The sequence below is a fragment of the Cherax quadricarinatus genome, chromosome 4 (assembly GCF_038502225.1).
Source record: "Cherax quadricarinatus isolate ZL_2023a chromosome 4, ASM3850222v1, whole genome shotgun sequence".
Classification (NCBI taxonomy): Eukaryota; Metazoa; Arthropoda; class Malacostraca; order Decapoda; family Parastacidae; genus Cherax; species Cherax quadricarinatus.
Genome location: NC_091295.1, coordinates 2,501,301 through 2,523,800, shown reverse-complemented (window position 1 = coordinate 2,523,800; position 22,500 = coordinate 2,501,301). Strand labels below are relative to the sequence as shown.

Sequence of the window (22,500 nt, the reverse complement as noted above, 5' to 3'; positions counted from 1 at the left end):
GAGAGAGAGACGAGAGTGAGTAGATTGCATTTTCTTGGACTGTAAGAAGGCGTTTGACACAGTTCCTCACAAGAGATTAGTGCAAAAGCTGCAGGACCAGGCAGGTATGACAGGGAAGGCGCTGCAGTGGATCAGAGAATGCCTGGCGGGAAGTCAGCAGTGAGTCATGGTACGTGGCGAGGTGTCAGAGTGGGAACTTGTGACGAGCAGGGTTTCCCAGGGGGTCAGTCCTAGGACCGGTGCTGTTTCTGGTATATGTGAACGACATGATGGAAGGAATAGACTCAGAATTGTCCCTATTTGCAGACGATGTGAAACTGATGAGAATTAAATCGGAGGAGGACCAGGTAGGACTACAAAGGGATCTGGACAGACTGCAGGCCTGGTCCAGAAACTAGCTCCTGGAGCTCAACCCAACCAAGTGCAAAGTCATGAAGATTGGGGAAGGGCAAAGAAGACCTCAGACGAAGTACAGTCGAGCGGGCCAGAGATTACAAACCTCACTCAATGAAAAGGTTCTTGGGGTGGGTAAAATACCGAGCACATCTCCTGAGTCGCACATCAACCAAATAACTTCTGCAGCATATGGGTGACTAGGGAACCTAAGAATTGCATTCCGACATCTCAGAAAAAATCCCTTAGGACTCTGTACACCGTGTACGTGCGTGCCCATATTGGAGTATGCTGCTCCAATTTGGAACCCACGCCTAGCCAAGCACGTAAGGAAATTTGAGAAAGTGCAAAGGTTTGTGACGAGACTAGTCCCGGAGCTAAGGGGAAATGTCCTACGGGGAGAGTTTAATGGAAATCGACCTAACGACACAAGAGGACAGGAGAGATAGAGAGGATATGATAACGACATATAAAATACTGAGAGGAATCGACAAGGTTGACAGAGACAGGATTTTCCAGAGATGGGACACAACAACAAGGGGTCACAGGTGGAAGTTGAAGACTCAGATGAGTCACAGGAATGTTAGGAAGTATTTCTTCGGTCACAAAGCTGTCAGGAAGTGGAATAGTCTGGGAAGCGATGTAGTGGAGGCAGGATCCATACATAGGTTTAAGAAGAGGTATAATAAAGTTCATGGAGCAGGAAGAGTGACCTATTAGCGACCAATGAAGAGGCAGGGCCAGGAGCTGTGAATCGAGCTGTGAATCGACCTTTACGTGACCTTACTATCACAACCCACATACACACCTACGTACACATACACACCTTCACATATTCATACATATATACTCTCCTATGACCTTATCCTCACATCCCACGTATTGACACACACACACACACACACACACACACACACACACACACACACACACACAGGAGCTGAGTCTCGACCCCTGCAACCACAATTAGGTGAGTACAATTAGGTGAGTACACACACATACACACACACACACGAAGATTAAGGGAAATCGGCCTGACGACACTGGAGGACAGGAGGGTCAGGGGAGACATGATAACGACATATAAAATACTGCGTGGAATAGACAAGGTGGACAAGGACAGGATGTTCCAGGGAGGGGACACAGAAACAAGAGGCCACAATTGAAAGTTGAAGACACAAATGAGTCAGAGAGATAGTAGGAAGTATTTCTTCAGTCATAGAGTTGTAAGGCAGTGGAATAGCCTAGAAAATGACGTAGTGGAGGCAGGAACCATACACAGTTTTAAGACGAGGTTTGATAAAGCTCATGGAGCGGGGAAAGAGAGGGCCTAGTAGCAACCGGTGAAGAGGCGGGGCCAGGAGCTAAGACTCGACCCCTGCAACCACAAATAGGTGAGTACACACACATACACACACACATACACACACATATACACACCTCATGACGTTATTCTCACAACCCACGTACACTCACCTACACAAGACCGTACAATCGGAACCTACGCACATACCAATGTACACACCTTCACATGACCTTATTATCACACCCACGTACACACACACACATGACCTTATTATCACACCCACGTACACATACCTACACACGACATTATCACATCCACGTACACAAACCCACACACACACACCAACACACGACCTTATTATCACACCTACGTACACGCACTTACACACGACCTTATCACACCCATGATCACACACCTACTCACGACCGTATTCTCACACCCACGTAGACACCTGCATACGACCTTACTATCACACCCACGTACACACGCCTACACACGACCTTACTATCACACTCACGTACACACACCTACACACGACCTTACTATCATACCAACGTACACACGCCCATGCTGTAACAAGCCACGTACACAGCCACGCACATACTGCCACCCCTGCAAACATACACAGCCACGCCCACGTACACCCACGTACACGTCTTTACATATTACAATCACACCCAAGTACACACCCACGAACACACACCCACGTACACCCACGTATACACAAGACCTTAATTAAATTTCCCCGTTAGCCTTTGTGCCTCAGCCCGTCTAGGTGGGTACCTTGATGCAGGTGAAGGGCTCATGATCCAAGGTACCGGAGCTACCGCCCTCACATTCCTCGGAATAAATGTCTTCACCCATTTTCCAGAAGTGTTGCGCCCCCTGAGTGTTTAACGCTTTCCGGTGTATATTTTCATTTATTAATAAAATAGCAATTTTAACGCTAACAAAACTAACAAAAATATTAACAATGTAACAACGATACTAACAATGTTAGCAATAGTAATAATAGTAATAATAATTACAATAATATTAATATTAATAATAAATTAATGTTAATTAGAGCACCAATAATGTTAATTACACGCTATATAAGGATAATATTTACACTATCAACACTTCACTATCAGCACTTCATTATCAACACTTCACTATCAACACTTCACTATCAACACTTCACTATCAACACTTCACTATCAACACTTCACTATCAACACTTCACTATCAACACTTCATTATCAACACTTCACTATCAACACTTCACTATCAACACTTCACTATCAACACTTCACTATCAACACTTCACTATCAACACTGCACTATCAACACTGCACTATCAACACTTCACTATCAACACTTCACTATCAACACTGCACTATCAACACTGCACTATCAACACTTCACTATCAACACTTCACTATCAACACTGCACTATCAACACTTCACTATCAACACTTCACTATCAACACTTCACTATCAACACTGCACTATCAACACTTCACTATCAACACTTCACTATCAACACTTCACTATCAACACTTCACTATCAACACTTCACTATCAACACTTCACTATCAACACTTCACTATCAACACTTCACTATCAACACTTCACTATCAACACTTCACTATCAACACTTCACTATCAACACTTCACTATCAACACTTCACTATCAACACTTCACTATCAACACTTCACTATCAACACTTCACTATCAACACTTCACTATCAACACTTCACTATCAACACTTCACTATCAACACTTCACTATCAACACTTCACTATCAACACTTCACTATCAACACTTCACTATCAACACTGCACTATCAACACTGCACTATCAACACTTCACTATCAACACTTCACTATCAACACTTCACTATCAACACTTCACTATCAACACTTCACTATCAACACTTCACTATCAACACTTCACTATCAACACTGCACTATCAACACTGCACTATCAACACTGCACTATCAACACTTCACTATCAACACTTCACTATCAACACTGCACTATCAACACTGCACTATCAACACTGCACTATCAACACTGCACTATCAACACTGCACTATCAACACTGCACTATCAACACTTCACTATCAACACTTCACTATCAACACTGCACTATCAACACTGCACTATCAACACTGCACTATCAACACTGCACTATCAACACTTCACTATCAACACTTCACTATCAACACTGCACTATCAACACTTCACTATCAACACTGCACTATCAACACTGCACTATCAACACTTCACTATCAACACTGCACTATCAACACTGCACTATGAACACTTCACTATCAACACTTCACTATCAACACTGCACTATCAACACTTCACTATCAACACTGCACTATCAACACTGCACTATCAACACTTCACTATCAACACTGCACTATCAACACTTCACTATCAACACTGCACTATCAACACTGCACTATCAACACTTCACTATCAACACTGCACTATCAACACTGCACTATCAACACTTCACTATCAACACTTCACTATCAACACTGCACTATCAACACTTCACTATCAACACTGCACTATCAACACTGCACTATCAACACTGCACTATCAACACTTCACTATCAACACTTCACTATCAACACTTCACTATCAACACTGCACTATCAACACTGCACTATCAACACTTCATTATCAACACTTCACTATCAACACTTCACTATCAATACTTCACTATCAACACTGCACTATCAACACTGCACTATCAACACTGCACTATCAACACTGCACTATCAACACTTCACTATCAACACTGCACTATCAACACTGCACTATCAACACTGCACTATCAACACTGCACTATCAACACTTCACTATCAACACTTCACTATCAACACTGCACTATCAACACTTCACTATCAACACTGCACTATCAACACTGCACTATCAACACTGCACTATCAACACTGCACTATCAACACTTCACTAATAACACTTCACTATCAACACTTCACTATCAACACTGCACTATCAACACTGCACTATCAACATTCATTATCAACACTTCACTATCAACACTTCACTATCAACACTTCACTATCATCACTTCACTATCAGCAGTTCACTATCATCACTTCACTATCAACACATCACTATCAACACTTCACTATCAACACTTCACTATCAACACTTCACTATCAACACTTCACTATCAACACTTCACTATCATCACTTCACTATCAGCAGTTCACTATCATCACTTCACTATCAACACTTCACTATCAACACTTCACTATCAACACTTCACTATCAACACTTCACTATCAGCAGTTCACTATCAACACTTCACTATCAACACTTCACTATCAACACTTCACTATCAACACTTCACTATCAACACTTCACTATCAACACTTCACTATCAACACTTCACTATCAACACTTCACTATCAGCAGTTCACTATCAACACTTCACTATCAACACTTCACTATCAACACTTCACTATCAACACTTCACTATCAGCAGTTCACTATCAACACTTCACTATCAACACTTCACTATCAATACTTCACTATCAACACTTCACTATCAACACTTCACTATCAACACTTCACTATCAACACTTCACTATCAGCAGTTCACTATCAACACTTCACTATCAACACTTCACTATCAACACTTCACTATCAACACTTCACTATCAGCAGTTCACTATCAACACTTCACTATCAACACTTCACTATCAACACTTCACTATCAACACTTCACTATCAGCAGTTCACTATCAACACTTCACTATCAACACTTCACTATCAACACTTCACTATCAACACTTCACCATCAACACTGCACTATCAACACTTCACTATCAACACTTCACTATCATCACTTCACTATCATCACTTCACTATCATCACTTCACTATCATCACTTCACTATCATCACTTCACTATCATCACTTCACTATCATCACTTCACTATCAACACTTCACTATCAACACTTCACTATCAACACTTCACCATCAACACTTCACCATCAACACTGCACTATCAACACTTCACTATCAACACTTCACTATCATCACTTCACTATCATCACTTCACTATCATCACTTCACTATCATCACTTCACTATCAGCACTTCACTATCAGCACTTCACTATCAACACTTCACTATCAACACTTCACTATCAACACTTCACTATCAACACTTCACTATCAACACTTCACTATCATCACTTCACTATCAACACTTCACTATCAACACTTCACTATCAACACTTCACTATCATCACTTCACTATCATCACTTCACTATCAACACTTCACTATCATCACTTCACTATCAACACTTCACTATCATTTCACTATCATCACTTCACTATCAACACTTCACTATCATCACTTCACTATCAACACTTCACTATCAACACTTCACTATCAACACTTCACTATCATCACTTCACTATCAACACTTCACTATCATCACTTCACTATCAACACTTCACTATCAACACTTCACTATCAACACTTCACTATCAACACTTCACTATCAACACTTCACTATCAACACTTCACTATCAACACTTCATTATCAACACTTCACTATCAACACTTCACTATCAACACTTCATTATCAACACTTCACTATCAACACTTCACTATCAACACTTCACTATCAACACTTCACTATCAACACTTCATTATCAACACTTCATTATCAACACTTCACTATCAACACTTCACTATCAACACTTCATTATCAACACTTCACTATCAACACTTCACTATCAACACTTCACTATCAACATTTCACTATCAACACTTCACTATCAACACTTCATTATCAACACTTCACTATCAACACTTCACTATCAACACTTCATTATCAACACTTCATTATCAACACTTCATTATCAACACTTCACTATCAACACTTCATTATCAACACTTCACTATCAACACTTCATTATCAACACTTCACTATCAACACTTCACTATCAACAATTCATTATCAACACTTCACTATCAACACTTCACTATCAACACTTCATTATCAACATTTCACTATCAACACTTCACTATCAACACTTCATTATCAACACTTCACTATCAACACTTCACTATCAACACTTCATTATCAACACTTCACTATCAACACTTCACTATCAACACTTCACTATCAACACTTCATTATCAACACTTCACTAACAACACTTCATTATCAACACTTCACTATCAACACTTCACTATCAACACTTCATTATCAACACTTCACTATCAACACTTCACTATCAACACTTCACTATCAACACTTCACTATCAATACTTCACTATCAACACTTCACTATCAACACTTCACTATCAACACTTCACTATCAACACTTCACTATCAATACTTCACTCTCAACACTTCACTATCAACACTTCACTATCAATACTTCACTATCAACACTTCACTATCAACACTTCACTATCAACACTTCACTATCAACACTTCACTATCAATACTTCACTATCAACACTTCACTATCAACACTTCACTATAAACACTTCACTATCAACACTTCACTATCAACACTTCATTATCAACACTTCACTATCAATACTTCACTATCAACACTTCACTATCAACACTTCACTATCAACACTTCATTATCAACACTTCACTATCAACATTTCATTATCAACACTTCACTATCAACTCTTCAATATCAACACTTCACTATCAACACTTCATTATCAACACTTCACTATCAACACTTCATTATCAACACTTCATTATCAACACTTCACTATCAGCACTTCACTATCAACACTTCAATATCAACACTTCATTATCAACACTTCACTATCAACACTTCATTATCAGCACTTCACTATCAGCACTTCACTATCAACACTTCACTATTAACACTTCACTATCAACACTTCACTATCAACACTTCACTATCAACACTTCACGATCAACACTTCATTATCAACACTTCACTATCAACATTTCACTATCAACACTTCACTATCAGCACTTCACTATCAACACTTCACTATCAACACTTCACTATCAACACTTCAATATCAACACTTCACTATCAACACTTCATTATCAACACTTCACTATCAATACTTCACTATCAACACTTCACTATCAACACTTCACTATCAATACTTCACTATCAATACTTCACTATCAACACTTCACTATCAACACTTCACTATCAACACTTCACTATCAACACTTCACTATCAACACTTCACTATCAACACTTCACTATCAACACTTCACTATCAATACTTCACTATCAACACTTCACTATCAACACTTCACTATCAACACTTCACTATCAATACTTCACTATCAACACTTCACTATCAACACTTCACTATCAAAACTTCACTATCAACACTTCACTTTCAACACTTCACTATCAACACTTCACTATGTGTCTTATCTACCAACCTTTCGGTATTGTATAACATTTGATATTCACTAACTGTACTAACGCAACACTAGCAACACCTGCCACAATGACACTAGCTTCACTAGTACTAACTGTACTAACGCAACACTAGCAACACCTGCCACAATGACACTAGCTTCACTAGTACTAACTGTACTAACGCAACACTAGCAACACCTGCCACAATGACACTAGCTTCACTAGTACTAACTGTACTAACGCAACACTAGCAACACCTGCCACAATGACACTAGCTTCACTAGTACTAACTGTACTAACGCAACACTAGCAACACCTGCCACAATGACACTAGCTTCACTAGTACTAACTGTACTAACGCAACACTAGCAACACCTGTCACAATGACACTAGCTTCACTAGTATTAACAGCACTAACGCAACACTAGCAACACCTGCCACAATGACACTAGCTTCACTAGTACTAACAGCACTAACGCAACACTAGCAACACCTGCCACAATGACACTAGCTTCACTAGTACTAACTGTACTAACGCAACACTAGCAACACCTGCCACAATGACACTAGATTCACTAGTACTAACTGTACTAACGCAACACTAGCAACACCTGCCACAATGACACTAGCTTCACTAGTACTAACTGTACTAACGCAACACTAGCAACACCTGCCACAATGACACTAGCTTCACTAGTACTAACTGTACTAACGCAACACTAGCAACACCTGCCACAATGACACTAGCTTCAATAGTATTAACAGCACTAACGCCACACTAGCAACACCTGCCACAATGACACTAGCTTCACTAGTACTAACTCTACTAACGCAACACTAGGAACACCTGCCACAATGACACTAGCTTCACTAGTACTAACTCTACTAACGCAACACTAGCAACACCTGCCACAATGACACTAGCTTCACTAGTACTAACTCTACTAACGCAACACTAGCAACACCTGCCACAATGACACTAGCTTCACTAGTACTAACAGCACTAACGCAACACTAGCAACACCTGCCACAATGACACTAGCTTCACTAGTACTAACTCTACTAATGCAACACTAGCAACACCTACCACAATGACACTAGCTTCACTAGTTCTAACTGTACTAATGCAACACTAGCAACACCTGCCACAATGACACTAGCTTCACTAGTATTAAGAGCACTAACGCCACACTAGCAACACCTGCCACAATGACACTAGCTTCACTAGTACTAACAGCACTAACGCCACACTAGCAACACCTGCCACAATGACACTAGCTTCACTAGTACTAACAGCACTAACGCAACACTAGCAACACCTGCCACAAAAACACTAGCTTCACTAGTACTAACAGCACTAACCCAACACTAGCAACCTCCTGCCACAAAGACACTAGCTTTACTAGTACTAACTGTACTAACGCAACACTAGCAACACCTGCCACAAAGACGCTAGCTTCACTAGTACTAACAGCACTAACGCAACACTAGCAGCACCTGCCACAATGTCACTAGCTTCACTAGTACTAACTGTACTAACGCAACACTAGCAACACCTGCCACAATGACACTACACTAGTACTAACAGCACTAACGCAACACGAGCAACACCTGCCACAAAGACACTAGCTTCACTAGTACTAACAGCACTAACGCAACACTAGCAACACCTGCCACAGTGACACTAGCTTCACTAGTCCTAACTGTACTAACGCAACACTAGCAACACCTGCCACAGTGGCACTAACTTCACTAGTACTAACAGCACTAACGCAACACTAGCAACACCTGCCACAATGACACTAACTTTACTAGTACTAACAGCACTAACGCCACCCTAGCAACACCTGCCACAAAGACACTAGCTTCACTAGTACTAACAGCATTAGCGCAAAACTAGCAACACCTGCCACAATGACACTAGCTTCACTAGTATTAACAGCACTAACGCAACACTAGCAACACCTGCCACACTGACACTAGCTTCACTAGTACTAACAGCACTAACGCCACACTTGCAACACCTGCCACAATGACACTAGCTTCACTAGTACTAACAGCACTAACGCCACACTAGCAACACCTGCCACAATGACACTAGCTTCACTAGTACTAACTGTACTAACGCAACACTAGCAACACCTGTCACAATGACACTAGCTTCACTAGTACTAACTGTACTAACGCAACACTAGCAACACCTGTCACAATGACACTAGCTTCACTAGTACTAACTGTACTAACGCCACACTAGCAACACCTGCCACAATGACACTAGCTTCACTAGTACTAACAGCACTAACGCCACACTTGCAACACCTGCCACAATGACACTAGCTTCACTAGTACTAACTGTACTAACGCAACACTAGCAACACCTGTCACAATGACACTAGCTTCACTAGTACTAACTGTACTAACGCCACACTAGCAACACCTGCCACAATGACACTAGCTTCACTAGTACTAACAGCACTAACGCCACACTTGCAACACCTGCCACAATGACACTAGCTTCACTAGTACTAACAGCACTAACGCCACACTAGCAACACCTGCCACAATGACACTAGCTTCACTAGTACTAACTGTACTAACGCAACACTAGCAACACCTGTCACAATGACACTAGCTTCACTAGTACTAACTGTACTAACGCAACACTAGCAACACCTGCCACAATGACACTAGCTTCACTAGTACTAACTGTACTAACGCAACACTAGCAACACCTGTCACAATGACACTAGCTTCACTAGTACTAACTGTACTAACGCCACACTTGCAACACCTGCCACAATGACACTAGCTTCACTAGTACTAACAGCACTAACGCCACACTAGCAACACCTGCCACAATGACACTAGCTTCACTAGTACTAACAGCACTAACGCAACACTAGCAACACCTGCCACAATGACACTAGCTTCACTAATACTAACAGCACTAACGCAACACTAGCAACACCTGCCACAATGACACTAGCTTCACTAGTACTAACTGTACTAACGCAACACTAGCAACACCTGTCACAATGACACTAGCTTCACTAGTACTAACTGTACTAACGCCACACTAGCAACACCTGCCACAATGACACTAGCTTCACTAGTACCAACTGTATACCAACACTAGCAACACCTGCCACAAAGACACTAGCTTCACTAGTACTAACATATATCTACACTTTGCTAACAAGTCACTATACTAACATCATTAACAAACACTAACATCACAATCTAGATTACGTGATAGTAACTTTCCTAACATAAATAACTTAATAACTTCCTTTCCATAATTACATCATGCTAACTACACTAACATCATGCTAACTACACTAACATCATGCTAACAATACTAACATCATGCTAACAACATCATCATGCTAAGTACACTAACATAACTATTATATCATGCTAACTGCACTAACATGCTAATTACACGAAGATCATGCTAACTGCACTAACATCATGCTAACTACACTAACATCATGCTAACTACACTAACATCATGCTAACTACACTAACATCATGCTAACTACACTAACATGCTAACTACACTAACATCATGCGAACTACACTAACATCATGCTAACTACACTAACATCATGCTAACTACACTAACATCATGCTAACTACACTAACATCATGCTAACTACACTAACATCATGCTAACTACACTAACATCATGCTAACTGCACTAACATCATGCTAACTACACTAACATCATGCTAACTACGCTAACATCATGCTAACTACACTAACATCATGCTAACTACGCTAACATCATGCTAACTACACTAACATCATGCTAACTACACTAACATGCTAACTGCGCTAACATGCTAACTACGCTAACATGCTAACTGCACTAACATCATGCTAACTGCACTAACATCATGCTAACTGCACTAACATCATGCTAACTACGCTAACATCATGCTAACTACACTAACATCATGCTAACTACGCTAACATCATGCTAACTACACTAACATCATGCTAACTACACTAACATCATGCTAACTACACTAACATGCTAACTGCGCTAACATGCTAACTGCACTAACATCATGCTAACTGCACTAACATCATGCTAACTGCACTAACATCATGCTAACTACGCTAACATCATGCTAACTACACTAACATCATGCTAACTACGCTAACATCATGCTAACTACACTAACATCATGCTAACTACACTAACATCATGCTAACTACACTAACATGCTAACTGCGCTAACATGCTAACTGCACTAACATCATGCTAACTGCACTAACATCATGCTAACTGCACTAACATCATGCTAACTACGCTAACATCATGCTAACTACACTAACATCATGCTAACTACGCTAACATCATGCTAACTACACTAACATCATGCTAACTACGCTAACATCATGCTGACTACACTAACATCGTGCTAACTGCACTAACATCATGCTAACTTCACTATCATTATGCTAACTACACTAACATGCTAACTGCGCTAACATGCTAACTACACTAACATGCTAACTGCACTAACATCATGCTAACTACACTAATATGCTAACTACACAAACATCATGCTGACTACACTAACATCATGCTAACTGCACTAACATCATGCTAACTTCACTAACATTATGCTAACTACACTAACATGCTAACTGCACTAACATCATGCTAACTACACTAACATGCTAACTACACTTACATTATGCTAACTACACTAACATCATGCTAACTACACTAACATGCTAACTACACTAACATCATGCTAACTACACTAACATGCTAACTACACTAACATCATGCTAACTACACTAACATGCTAACTGCACTAACATCATGCTAACTGCACTAACATCATGCTAACTACACTAACATGCTAACTGCACTAACATCATGCTAACTACACTAACATGCTAACTGCACTAACATCATGCTAACTACACTAACATGCTAACTACACTAACATGCTAACTGCACTAACATCATGCTAACTACACTAACATCATGCTAACTGCACTAACATCATGCTAACTACACTAACATGCTAACTACACTAACATCGTGCTAACTACACTAACATGTTAACTACACTAACATCATGCTAACTACACTAACATGTTAACTGCACTAACATCATGCTAACTACACTAACATCATGCTAACTGCACTAACATCATGCTAACTACACTAACATGCTAACTGCACTAACATCATGCTAACTACACTAACATCATGCTAACTGCACTAACTTCACTAACATCATGCTAACTACACTAACATGCTAACTACACTAACATTATGCTAACTTCACTAACATCATGCTAACTTCACTAACATCATGCTAACTACACTAACATGCTAACTACACTAACATTATGCTAACTGCACTAACATCATGCTAACTTCACTAACATCATGCTAACTACACTAACATGCTAACTACACTAACATCATGGTAACTACACTAACATGCTAACTACACTAACATCATGCTAACTACACTAACATCATGCTAACTGCACTAACATCATGCTAACTACACTAACATCATGCTAACTGCACTAACATCATGCTAACTACACTAACATTATGGTAACTACACTAACATGCTAGCTACATTAACATGCTAACTACATTAACATTATGATAACTACTTTAACATCATGCTAACTACACTAACATGACGTTAACACTGACATGATAACTACACTAATATCATGTTAGCATTAACGACATGTTAACTACACTAACATCATACTAACTACACTAACATCACGTTAATACTATCAATATGTTAACTACACTAACATCATTCTAACTACACTAACATCACGTTAATACTATCAATATGTTAACTACACTAACATCATGCTAACTAAACTAAAATGTTTACACTAACATCACCTTAGCACTAACATGTTAACTATACCGACATCATGTTAACACTAACAACATGTTAACTACACTAACATGTTAACACTAACAGTATGTGAACAACACTAACATCATGTTAACACTAACAACATGTTAACTACACTAACATCATGTTAACACTAACAACATGTTAACTACACTAACATCATGTTAACACTAACGACATGCTAACTACACTAACATCATGTTAACACTAACAACATGTTAACTACACTAACATCATGTTAACACTAACGACATGCTAACTACACTAACTTCACGAAATAACTTATAATGATACCCAGGATGTTACAAGATGGCAGGAGCGGACGCAAAGGAACATCCATGCGGGTTTAGCGCCTTTCGTTATGTTAATACTAAAATCAAACAGGTAGAAACGTCTCTTGATCCAAGGAACTGGAGGTTCCTCCCAAGATGCTGTAGGAGACGAATTAATGAAGCGGTATTGTATTGTTACCTGGTATTGTATTGTTATTGTATTATTACCCGATACGTGTTAATAAATTCAACAGTGTTGTATTGTTAACTGTTATAATACTGTATTAATTACTGAGGGGATATTTTCATATATACTAATTTATTTGAGGGAAAATTATTGTAGGTGTTGTATTGTTGAATGAATGTTCATTGTATTAGTGAAGGATCATTGTATTAGTGATGGATCATTGTATTAGTGAAGGATCATTGTATTAGTGAAGGATCATTGTATTAGTGAATGAACGTTTTAATGAGTGAAGGAATATTGTATTATTGTATTAATGAAGGAATATTGTATTATTGTATTGAAGGAATATTGTATTATTGTATTAATGAAGGAATATTGTATTATTGTATTAATGAAGGAATATTGTATTATTGTATTGAAGGAATATTGTATTATTGTATTAATGAAGGAATATTGTATTATTGTATTAATGAAGGAATATTGTATTATTGTATTAATGAAGGAATATTGTATTATTGTATTAATGAAGGAATATTGTATTATTGTATTAATGAAGGAATATTGTATTATTGTATTAATGAAGGAATATTGTATTATTGTATTGAAGGAATATTGTATTATTGTATTAATGAAGGAATATTGTATTATTGTATTAATGAAGGAATATTGTATTATTGTATTGAAGGAATATTGTATTATTGTATTAATGAAGGAATATTGTATTATTGTTTTGAAGGAATATTGTATTATTGTATTAATGAAGGAATATTGTATTATTGTATTAATGAAGGAATATTGTATTATTGTATTGAAGGAATATTGTATTATTGTATTAATGAAGGAATATTGTATTATTGTATTGAAGGAATATTGTATTATTGTATTGAAGGAATATTGTATTATTGTATTAATGAAGGAATATTGTATTATTGTATTAATGAAGGAATATTGTATTATTGTATTGATGAAGGAATATTGTATTATTGTATTAATGAAGGAATATTGTATTATTGTATTAATGAAGGAATATTGTATTATTGTATTAATGAAGGAATATTGTATTATTGTATTAATGAAGGAATATTGTATTATTGTATTAATGAAGGAATATTGTATTATTGTATTAATGAAGGAATATTGTATTATTGTATTGATGAAGGAATATTGTATTATTGTATTGATGAAGGAATATTGTATTATTGTATTAATGAAGGAATATTGTATTATTGTATTAATGAAGGAATATTGTATTATTGTATTAATGAAGGAATATTGTATTATTGTATTAATGAAGGAATATTGTATTATTGTATTGATGAAGGAATATTGTATTATTGTATTAATGAAGGAATATTGTATTATTGTATTAATGAAGGAATATTGTATTATTGTATTAATGAAGGAATATTGTATTAATGAAGGAATATTGTATTATTGTATTGATGAAGGAATATTGTATTATTGTATTAATGAAGGAATATTGTATTATTGTATTAATGAAGGAATATTGTATTATTGTATTAATGAAGGAATATTGTATTATTGTATTGATGAAGGAATATTGTATTATTGTATTAATGAAGGAATATTGTATTATTGTATTAATGAAGGAATATTGTATTATTGTATTAATGAAGGAATATTGTATTATTGTATTAATGAAGGAATATTGTATTATTGTATTAATGAAGGAATATTGTATTATTGTATTAATGAAGGAATATTGTATCATCAGTAAAATTGGCCTAATTATCACGTTAATCACCTGAGACGGAACTATCTTTAACTGGAAAACGCTAAACACGCAAGGGGTTCACAGAACATCTGGGGAATGAAGGTTAATCAGGTTTGATCCTAGGAAAGAGAGCTGCAAGTATTAAAGTGTTGCAATGTTGCGTCGAGAGGCAGTGTGGGAGAAAGAAAAAAAAAAGAGGCCAGTTCCCAGGGGCTGTCAGCCAGGATGGTCCCCAGAAACTGCTGTCAGACCTCTCACTGGCTGTCTAAGTCTTCCCTAGCATAAATTTGTTTGAAAGAGCACATGAATTTATATTCCAGAGGTGTGGAGGAGGCCATAAGGTTATTACAATGAGGTAGAAGGTACCAATGTGTGTGGATTGGAAGTTTGGAGAGCGTGGAGTGGCCTTGTGTTTTATATCTGGAGGTCGCTGTGTCTCAGTAACACCTGTTAAGTCTGTAACCTCTTATACAATCCCTCTAGTATTTTAACCTTTTCTAACCGGACTGGCACGTGCTTAACCACGTTATGTCGTAGCTTAGGCTAAAAAATACCAAGATGAAGGTCAGCTAGAAGCTAAAACAGCTGTCATGTGTGGTTGGAAGCTAACCTTTACTGCCTCTCTTTTCCCAGGTAAGGAGACGAGGCTCCCTCCCACCCACAGCAACACCTGGTCGGCCCACATTGTAAGTAAACAACAACATCCGTGTAATTCCTCCCGCGCTAATTTTTCCCATTAGATAATGCGCGCGCAAAAGACACTTTCCATCACACTACTTCGCGCGCTAATCACCCGACAAGAAGTAAAAACCGCGCGCTGCCCCCCCCAAAAAAAATTAGAGATCGGGTGGCCAAAAAAGTTGGAGATAGGACCTAAACTTTCACTTTTACCTGTCTGCTGGGTGACTAGCGTGGGTCTGCGAGTGTTGCTCACAACTTACCTGGTATTTAAAGTTAGTATAGATAAAATAGTTACTCTTTAATGCCAGTTTTCTGGGAGGCGATTAAACGAGAATATTTCTGGACACCTAAACTTACCGGTAAACTGCAGATTTGTGTTTATACTTCAAGATAGTTTTATTCAAGTAGATAACGAAGGGCTGGTTCAAGATAGATATTATTATTATTATTATTATTATTATTATTATTATTATTATTATTATTATTATTATTATTATTATATTTATCATCATTAATAGATAGTACAATAAAAAGTTGTAGGAGTTTAATAGAAGGAAAAATCTTATATTTTTGGCATGTTTCGCTCATGTAGGTTATAAAGCCTCAGTGTGCGAAACGTTTGAGAAAAGTTAATGTTATGATGGTGGACTGACACGTGTTATGTATCCATAATATAACACATGACTGTATTATTGTGATGTATACTGTATACACCCTCCACCCACCTCCTCCACCCTCTACCTACCACCCTCCACCCTCCACCCACCTCCCACCACCCACCATCCTCCACCACCACCCACCTCCACCCACCTTCACCACCACCCACCTCCCACCACCCACCTCCACCACCACCCACCTCCACCCACCTTCACCACCACCCTCTATTCGCCACCCTCCACCACCACCCTCGGCCACCACCCTTCACCACCACCCTCCACCACAACCCACTACCCACCACCCACCACCCTCCATTACCACCCTCCACCGCCACCCTCCACCCACCACCCTCCACCACCACTCTTCACCAACAAACTCCACCACCACCCTCCACCACCACCCTCTACCACCACCCTCCACCACCACCCTCCAACATCACCCTCCACCAACCACCCTCCACCACCACCCTCCAACACCACCACCCTCCACCACCACCTTCCACCACCACCCACCACCCACCACCCTCTACCACCACCCTCCACCACCACCCTCCACCCACCACCCTCCACCACTCTCCAACCTCCACCCACAGCCCTCCACCACCTTCCACCCACCGCCATCCACCACCACCCTCCACCTACTGCCCTCCACCACCACACTCTACCACCACCCTCTACCACCACCCACCACCACCATCGCCCTCCACCACCACCCTCCACCCTCCACCCAATACCCTCCACCACTCTCTACCATCACCCTCCACCACCACCCTCTACCTACCACCACCCACCACTCTCCACCCTCTACCACCACCCTCTACCACCACCACCACCCTCTACCACCAAACTCCGCCATCACGCTCCACCCTCCACCACCCTCTACATCACCCTCTACACCACCCTCCAACCACCACCCTCCACCCCCACCCTCTAAAACCACCCTCAACTCCCACCCACCACCCTCTACCCATCACTCTCCACTCACTACCCTCCACCCACCACTCACTACCCTCCACCCACCACCACCCTCCAGCACCACCCACCTCCACCACCCTCCACCACCACCCTCCACCCACCACCCTCCACCACCACCCTCCACCCACCGCCCTCCACCCACCACTCAATACCCTCCACCCACCACCCACCTCCACCACCACTTTCCACCCACAACCCTTCACCACCACCCTCTACCACCACCCTCCACCCACCACCCTCCATCACCACCACCCTCCACCACCACCCTCCACCACCACCCAACACCCACCACCCTCCACCCACCATCCTTCACCCACCACCACCACCCTACACCCACCGCCCTCCACCCACCACTCAATACCCTCCACCCACCACCCACCTAAACCACCACTTTCCACCCACAACCCTTCACCACCATCCTCCACCACCACCCTCCACCATCAACCACAATCTTCCACCATCCTCCACCACCCTCCACCACCCTGCACCATCCTCCACCGTCCACCCTCCACCCTCCACCACCACCCTCCACCACCACCCTCTACCACCAACCTCTACCATCACCCTCCACCCACCACCCTCCACCACTACCCTCCACCACCACCACCACCCTCGACCACCAACCTCCATTACCCTTAACCCACCACCCTCCACCCACCTCCCTCTACCACCACCCTCAACCACCGCTCTCCACCACCACCCTCCACCCACAGCCCTCCATCACCACCCTCCACTCACCGCCATCCACCACCACCCTCCATCCACCGCCCACCACCACCCTCCACCACCACCCTCTACCACCACCCTCCACCTACCACCCTCCACCACCCTCCACCACCCTCCACCACCCTCCACCACCACCCTCTACCACCACCCTCAACCATCCTCCACCACCACCGCCCTCCACCCACCACCATCCACCACCACCCTCGACCACCACCCTCTTCCATCACCCTCCACCCACCACCCTCCACCACCACCCTCCACCCACCACCCTCGACCACCAACCTCCACCATCACCCTCCACCCACCACCCTAAACCCACTTCCCTCTACCACCACCCTCCACCCACCGCCCTCCACCACCACCCTCCACCCACAGCCCTCCATCACCACCCTCCACCCACCGCCATCCACCACCCTCCACCCACAGCCCTCCACCACCATCCACCCTCCACCACCACCCTCTACCACCACCCTCCACCACCACCCTCCACCACCACCCTCTACCATCACCCTCCACCCACCACCCTCCACCACCACCCTCCACCACCCTCCTCCACCACCACCCTCCACCCACCACCCTCGACCACCAACCTCCACCATCACCCTCCACCCTCCACCCACCTCCCTCTACCACCACCCTCCACCCACCGCCCTCCACAACCACCCTCCACCCACAGCCCTCCAACACCACCATCAACCCAACCACATCCAACACCCACCACACCCCACCACCCTCCACCACCACCCTCTACCACCACCCTCCACCACCACTCTCTACCACCACCATCCACCCACCACCATCCACCCTCTACCACCACCCTCCATCACCACCCCCTCCACCCACCGCCCTCCACCACCACCCACCGCTCTCCACCACCCTCCACCCACCGCTCTCCACCACCCTCCACCCACCACCACCACTCTACCACCACCCTCCACCACCACCCTCAACCACCACCCTCCACCCACCACCCTCCACCTTCCACCCTCTACCACCAACCTCCACCATCACCCTCCACCCACCACCCTACACCACCCTCTACACCACCCTCTACCACCACCCTCCACCACCCTCCACCACCCTCTAAAACCACCCTCAACTCCCACCCAACACCCTCCACCCATCACTCTCTACCCACCGCCCTCCACCTACCACTCACGACCCTCCACCCACCACCACCCTCAAATCCCACCCACCTCCTCCTCCCTCCACCACCGCCCACCACCCTCCACCTCCACCTTCCACCCACCGCCCTCCACCAACCACTCACTACCCTCCACCCACCACCACCACTCACTTCCCACCACCCTACACCACCACTCACAACCCACCACCCACCACCCTCCACCCTCCACCCTCCACCCACCACCCTACACCATCACCATCACGATAAAACTTCAGCACATTCACTAATATAATTATCATCGCTATCATCCACCATCAGTTTCATTACCATCCACCACCAGTTTCACTACCATCCACCACCAGTTTCACTACCATCCACCACCAGTTTCACTACCATCCACCACCAGTTTCACTACCATCCACCACCAGTTTCACTACCATCCACCACCAGTTTCACTACCATCCACCACCAGTTTCACTACCATCCACGACCAGTTTCACTACCATCCACCACCAGTTTCACTACCATCCACCACCAGTTTCACTACCATCCACCACCAGTTTCACTACCATCCACCACCAGTTTCACTACCATCCACCACCAGTTTCACTACCATCCACCACCAGTTTCACTACCATCCACCACCAGTTTCACTACCATCCACCACCAGTTTCACTACCATCCACCACCAGTTTCACTACCATCCACGACCAGTTTCACTACCATCCACCACCAGTTTCACTACCATCCACCACCAGTTTCACTACCATCCACCACCAGTTTCACTACCATCCACCACCAGTTTCACTACCATCCACCACCAGTTTCACTACCATCCACCACCAGTTTCACTACCATCCACCACCAGTTTCACTACCATCCACCACCAGTTTCACTACCATCCACCACCAGTTTCACTACCATCCACCACCAGTTTTAGTACCATCCACCACCAGTATCACTACCATCAACCGCCAGTTTCACTATCATCCTCCAACAGTTTTAGTACCATCCGCCACCAGTTTCACTACCACCCACAACCAGTTTCATTGCCATCCACCAACAGTTTCAGTACCATCCACCAACAGTTTCACTACCATCTACCACCAGTTTCACTACCATCCACCACCAGTTTCACTACCATCCACCACCAGTTTCACTACCATCCACCACCAGTTTCACTACCATCCACCACCAGTTTAACTACCATCCACCACCAGTTTCAGTAACATCCACCAACAGTTTCATTACCATCCACCACAAGTTTCATTACCCTCCACCACCAGTTTCGCTACCATTCACCACCAGTTTCCCTACCATCCACCACCAGTTTCACTACCATCCACCACCAGTTTCAGTAACATCCACCAACAGTTTCACTACCATCCACCATCAGTTTCACTACCATCCATCACCAGTTTAACTACCATCAACCACCAGTTTCACTACCATCCACCACCAGTTTCACTACCATCCACCATCAGTTGAACTACCATCCACCATCAGTTGAACTACCATCACCACCAGTTTCAGTACCATCCACCACCAATTTCAGTACCATCCACCACCAGTTTCAGTACCATCCACCACCAGTTTCACTACCATCCACCACCAGTTTCAGTACCCTCTACCACCAGTTTCACTACCATCCACCACCAGTTTCACTACCATCCACCACCAGTTTAAGTACCATCCACCAAGAGTTTCACTACCATCCACCACCAGTTTCAGTACCATCCACCAACAGTTTCACTACCATCCACCACCAGTTTCAGTACCATTCACCATCAGTTTCACTACCATCTTCCAACAGTTTCAGTACCATTCACCATCAGTTTCACTACCATCCACCACCAGTTTCAGTACCATTCACCATCAGTTTCACTACCATCCACCACCAGTTTCAGTACCATTCACCATCAGTTTCACTACCATCCACCACCAGTTTCAGTACCATTCACCATCAGTTTCACTACCATCCACCACCAGTTTCAGTACTATTCACCATCAGTTTCACTACCATCCACCACCAGTTTCAGTACCATTCACCATCAGTTTCACTACCATCCTCCAACAGTTTCACTACCATC

General features: G+C 42.3%; 1 protein-coding gene across 3 annotated transcripts in view; it reads left to right on the top strand.

The window, feature by feature from the left end:
- Window positions 1–22,500, top strand: part of LOC128684242 (serine/arginine repetitive matrix protein 2-like) — a 399,930-nt gene that overhangs the window by 76,061 nt on the left and 301,369 nt on the right. For 2 of the 3 annotated variants that reach the window (XM_070094041.1, XM_070094032.1), the window contains exon 2: window positions 16,880–16,932. The exons of the other annotated variant lie outside the window; for it this stretch is intronic. The gene's annotated coding sequence lies outside the window, so the exon portion shown is untranslated. The remainder of the gene's footprint in view (window positions 1–16,879; window positions 16,933–22,500) is intronic. 3 annotated transcript variants of the gene reach the window in all.